Below are 6,000 nucleotides of genomic sequence, written 5' to 3'. Positions count from 1 at the left end.
GAGAAGAAGGAGGAGGGAATAGCTAGGGTTTGGGCGCAGGGTGATGCTGCGACTTGGGGAGCTAGGGCTGCGACTTGTGGTGCCCTTGGGGTGCCCCTTGGCCTCTTTAAATAGGTGGCCAAGCCCCTTGGGTCGTCCAAAAACCTGCCCCCAAGTTTGATCGAGTTCGATAGGTTTCCGGTTCCGAAAACCTAGTCCTACTCGGACTCTTTTGCCAATTCCGAAATTGCATTAAGAAAAGACTCCTTTTCCCTTAAGGCAACGTGGTTGCACCTATTATGGAACCCTCCGGACTTTCTTATACATCCCGGGTCGTCCCGGACACTTCCGGAACCTTCCATAATATTCCGGACTATTCCGGTCCTTCCAGAACCTTCTAGAAGCTCCGGTCAAAACACCGGACTTTTTCCGAACCCCGGAAAATGACTTCCCATATATGAATCTTATTCTCCGGACCATTCCGGACCTCCTCGTGATGTCCTGGATCCCATCCGAGACTCCAAACAAAACTTCGAACTCCATTCCATATTCCATATCTACTTAAAACGACACCAAACCTTAAGTGTGTCACCCTACGGTTCGAGAACTATGCGGACATGATCGAGACTCCTCTCCGATCAATAACTAATAGCGGGACCTCGGAGATCCATAATAGCTCCCACATATTCAACGATGACTTAGTGATCGATTGAACCATTTACATACGATACCGATTCCCTTTGTCTCGCGATATATTACTTGTCCGAGGTTTGATCATCGGTATCTCTATACCTTGTTCAACCTCGTCTCCTGACAAGTACTCTTTACTCGTACCGTGGTATGTGCTCTCTTATGAACCATTCATATGCTTGCAAGCTAATTAGACGACATTCCACCGAGAGGGCCCAGAGTATATCTATCCGTCATCGGGATGGACAAATCCCATCGTTGATCCATATGCCTCAACTCATACTTTCCGGTACCTAATCCCACCTTTATAACCACCCATTTACGCGAGTGGCGTTTGATGTAATCAAAGTACCCTTCCGGCATAAGTGATTTACATGATCTCATGGTCGAAAGGACTTGGTAACTATGTATCGAAAGCTTATAGCAAATGAACTTAATGACGTGATCTTATGCTACGCTTAATTGGGTGTGTCCATTACATCATTCACATAATGATATAACCTTGTCATTAATAACATCCAATGTTCATGACCACGAAACCTTGATCATCTATTAATCAACAAGCTAGTTATACAAGAGGCTTACTAGGGACTCCTTGTTGTTTACATAACACACATGTATCAATGTTTCGGTTAATACAATTATAGCATGGTATGTACACATTAATCATAAACACAAAGATATATATAATAACCATTTTATTATTGCCTCTTGGGCATATCTCCAACAACGACTCCCGTGCTTAATACGAAAAGCAGTTCTTGTGTGAAAAGTGCCAACTGTCTCCTTATTTTATGATTGTTCTTCCTCTAGGAATATTCATCGAGTTTGTTTTCAGGGATGGCGGTGTTTGTTCTTCTACTTGTGGTGCGTCAAACTTGTTCTGCTGCTATGGTGCAACATCGTCTCCTCACTGCCTGACTACCGTTGCTAAAGCTTCTTTGTCGCTATCACCTTCTGCCGCTTCTGTGTCGGCTGGTCTTCACTCCATTGTTCGCCCTATTTTTGTTTCATCTCATTTATTACCCACCCCTCCTCTCCTCATCAAAGCCTTTCTTCCTACCCAAATTTCTTTTCCACCCAAATGAAAGTCCTTGAGGCCAACCCTCGGTTCCCCCACCCCTCATCCCCTCATTAGTCTTTCTTCCTCCCCAAATTCCTTCCTCACCCAAATCATACTCTCCGAGCTCAACCCTCGGTTTCCCCGTCGCCACTTCCCATGGTTTCTGCCACTTCCTCTACTGCATCGAAGGATGTCGTCTAGGTAAGCTCCGCCAATATTCTCTATCCCATGCCCCCATCCCTTCGCCGCCAGGCCTCGTTGTGATCTCCTCATCCATGTGTTTTTTGTTTGTGGATGAATTTGGTATGATTCGACTGGTTTACTGAATCCAACGTTTAAATTTGGGCATGTTGTGAAGGTTCTTCTTTTCGATAAAGGGCGCTTTCATTACGTATTACACCCGGCCTCTGCATAACAAGATGCACACAGCCGCACACACACAAAGTATCATAGTAGCACACAGACATGGTAACAGATAAGCACTAATCTGAAGGACTAACAACATGGAAGCTCTATCCGTAGATTACGCCGCCATCCATGTTGGGAAAAAATATCCTTCGCCACATCCTCCAACCGTGTAGATACCTCCATAAAGAGGTCTCGACTCTCTGGCCTCTGAAGCAAAGACCATGAACGGAGCAAAGTGGTGGATCGGTAGATAACCTGCAAACAAGAAGAATTAGTACCATGGAAAATCTTGTCATTTCTACATAGCCAAAGCGACCAAATAATGGCAATCATCCCTGCCCTAATAAAAGTTTTATACCTACGATCCACCCCATTGAGCCAACTGCCAAAAATATTGGTAACGCTCTGAGGTGGATACAAGGTTGAACCTATTTAGGTTACTGACCATATAGATCTCGCAAATTGACAGTGGAAAAAAGGTGGTTGATTGTCTCATCGTGATGACAAAAGACACACTTTTTACTATCTTGCCAATTACGTTTTACAAGATTATCCTTACTAAGAATTACCCCCCTACGAAGATACCAAACAAAGATCTTCGTTTTTAATGGTATCTTCATAGAACAGATTTTTTTATTAGTAAATACTGGCGTATCGGATTGAATTAACGCTTTATACATTGAATCAACAGAGAATTTTCCACTCTTATTTAGATTCCATCTAACCACATCAGACCCCTGCGTCAACTGAACCCTTTCAAGTCGTTGAAGTAACGTATTCCATGATACGAGCCCGAGACCTAGAAGATCCCGTCTGAATGACATATTAACCGGCGAATCTTGCATCACCGTTGCAATGGTATCATATTTGTGGCGGACGATACTATATAAAGCTGGATACTATTCCCGAAGAGTGTTATTGCCTAACCACTTATCCTCCCAAAAACGTATCTGAGATCCATCCTTAATCGAGAAAGATGTGTGTATGGGAAAAAAAATTTCTTTGTCGCCATAAGACTAGCCCAAAAGTGCGAGTCTTCAGGTCTCCAAACCACCTGGGACAAAGCCTTCGAGCCTACGTACTTTCTCTTTAGAATAGATTGCCATATACCTTCTTCTGAAAGAAGTTTAAATAACCATTTTCCAAGTAGTGCTCGATTTTTGATCTCAAGATCATGGATACCGAGTCCTCCCTGGTCTTTTGGTCGGCAAACTACATTTCGTTTAGCCAGTCGATATTTTTTTTTCTCACTATCTCCTTGCCAAAAGAATCTAGATCGAAAGTAATCCAATCAGTGCAAGACCCCTTTAGGCAATTGGAAGAAGGAAATCATACACATCACCATATTACCTGGATGGGGTTAGTGGCATCGGATGTGTGCTTCTCAAGACCCTCGCCCTCTCCGGCTTCAGAGCCATATACATCGTAACTTTGTTGTTAGCTACATGATCCCTTTGCTTCCTTGCGTCTCCATTGACAATGTTCCTAGGTTTATTCTGAATCTAGCATTGATATCTTCCTAGGTTGATCCGGTTGCTACTCTGAAATATAAACCAAATATACCAATTATAAAATCATAGCATGCGAATGTTAAGGATTGCTTGTTCAACATTGATTTTTTTTCAAGGAATGTAACATAGTTATGAATGTTCTTGATAACTTTGATGCCAAGTGGCATGTGAATTACATCTTCTTTGGTGACGGAGTTCACTTGATTGAAACTGGGACGACTGGGTTTCTTGGACACGAGAGGTGACTAATTGCGCTATATGTAACTTATGTGTATCTCCCTTGTTACGATGTTTGTGGGTATTGGTATGTTGGTCTTTCGTATTTTGCTGGTAGTAGTCCTATTAAAGTGATTCTCTATTCAGTGGACCTTGTTCTGTTTTAGCGAAGCCTTGATGGCTTCTTTCCTTTTTGTTGTAGCAAGTCAGCAGCAATATTTACCTTAGATGTACAGCCTTCCAGTTGGACATTCTTTATAGTCCTATCACATATGTTGGCCTAAGAAGCTGAATGCATGAGGGAAAGAAGACACCCCCTCCTACTCTCCCGCAAAAATGTGGTAAGCCATGATCATGAAATGTTTGCGAAGAAGGAAGAGTTGAATAATAATATTAGTCCCGGGCTTGATACACCTTCCAGAATGTATTCTCCAACTGTATCAGTCTTGGGATTGCAAAGGGCCAGGCCTAAAGTTTAGCTATCCTTTTTTGAGGATGAACAGTGGGTTTCCCCACTGTGTATTTTTTTTATTTATTTTATGAAAGAATCCAACAAAAACTAAACAACAACTACAAAGGTGCTAGAGAAGAGCACCTAGGAAAACATAAAAAAACCTATCAGAAAAATAGTCAACAAAAACCTCAATTAAAAAGTTTCACCCAGTCTGCAAGCCCTGCATAAGACTTCCTTTTTGCCTTGAAAACCAAGAGAGCCAACTCCTCCTTGAATAATTTCTTGCATCTATATATACTGGGATTAATGTCCTTGAAGAGAAAATCATTTCGAGTTCGCCAGATTGCCCAACAGCCAAGGATAATAATGTCCAAAGCAAATGACTTCCCAAGAGCAACAGAGAGTGAGCCAATAGCCTCTATATGATAAGATGACTGTCCTGAGTGCTGAGGCAAATTCCATCCCGGGCAAACATATTGCCAGCACATGAGAGCAAAAGGACAAGTGAAGAACAAATGAGTTCTTGATTCTGGGTGTAAAGACCCACACATGGCACAAGAATAGTCCGGCAGAAAAAAATTCTTTCTTTGCAACAGTTGTCTTGTATTTAACCTGTCTTGCAACAGCAGCCAGAAGAAAACTTTGTGCTTAGAAAGACAGCACGTCTTCCAGAGCTTCTTGATCTCAGAACACACCAAATGCTGACCAACAAAGTGCTTATATGCCTTAGATACTTTGAAATTTGAGATACTTCCAAAAACCTCCCAAGAATCAGGATCTGAACTATCAGGAAGATTAATCAAGAAATCTTGAAGGGTTTGAAACTGGCCAAAAGCTTCGGTGGACAAAGGCAGATGAAAGAGCTCTGATAGATGCTCCAAATTCTTTGCCTGATGAATTGAAACTCCATCATTAACTGTAAAGGAGTACAGATGTGGAAGCTGCAAATTCATAGGCACAATATTCCAGGAATCTGACCATAGCAGCACAGTTGATCCTACTCCAACAGAGCACTTAGCCAAGCTCTTAAAGTCTGTCAGACTCTTTAGGCAATCTCTCCACCAAAAGGAAATATCTCTGAACCTAGATGGAGGCAATGCATTAGCATAGTAGACTTCCCACAGAAGCTTCACCCAAGGCAGATTTGCTTTATTGTAGAATTTATGCAAATGCTTCATAAGCAAGCAGTTATTTTGAGAGGATAAATTCACCACTCCTAGCCCTCCTTGAGTCTTAGGCTTACACACCATTTGCCATGCAGCCAAAGGTTGGTCATGTTCCTATAAATCCTTCCTTCTCCAAAGACAATGCCTTCTATATTTATCAAATTCCTTAATAACCCATTGATATAATCTGAGTGTACTCATATAAAAAGTTGGCAGAGAGGATAACACAGAATTCACCAATCTGAGCTTATCACCATAACTGAGGTACATTGAACAGGCAGAAAGCCTTCTCTGGGCAGTCTGAAGGAGAGGCATGAAGAATTCCTTTGCAGGCTTGGTTGTACATAAGGGCAGCCCAAGATATGTGAAAGGCAAAGAGCCTTTTTGACATTGAAGGGTCTGCATGAGAATCTGCAACCTTTCTTCAGAAATATTGATGGGAATCAAATTTGATTTACCATAGTTGACTTTCAGTCCTGTGGCATTGCCAAAAGTAATCAAAAGCTCCTTCAG

Source organism: Lolium rigidum, chromosome 3, assembly GCF_022539505.1.
Source record: "Lolium rigidum isolate FL_2022 chromosome 3, APGP_CSIRO_Lrig_0.1, whole genome shotgun sequence".
Taxonomy (NCBI): Eukaryota; Viridiplantae; Streptophyta; class Magnoliopsida; order Poales; family Poaceae; genus Lolium; species Lolium rigidum.
The sequence above is the reverse complement of the archived record's forward strand: the minus strand, read 5'-3'. Positions refer to the sequence as shown.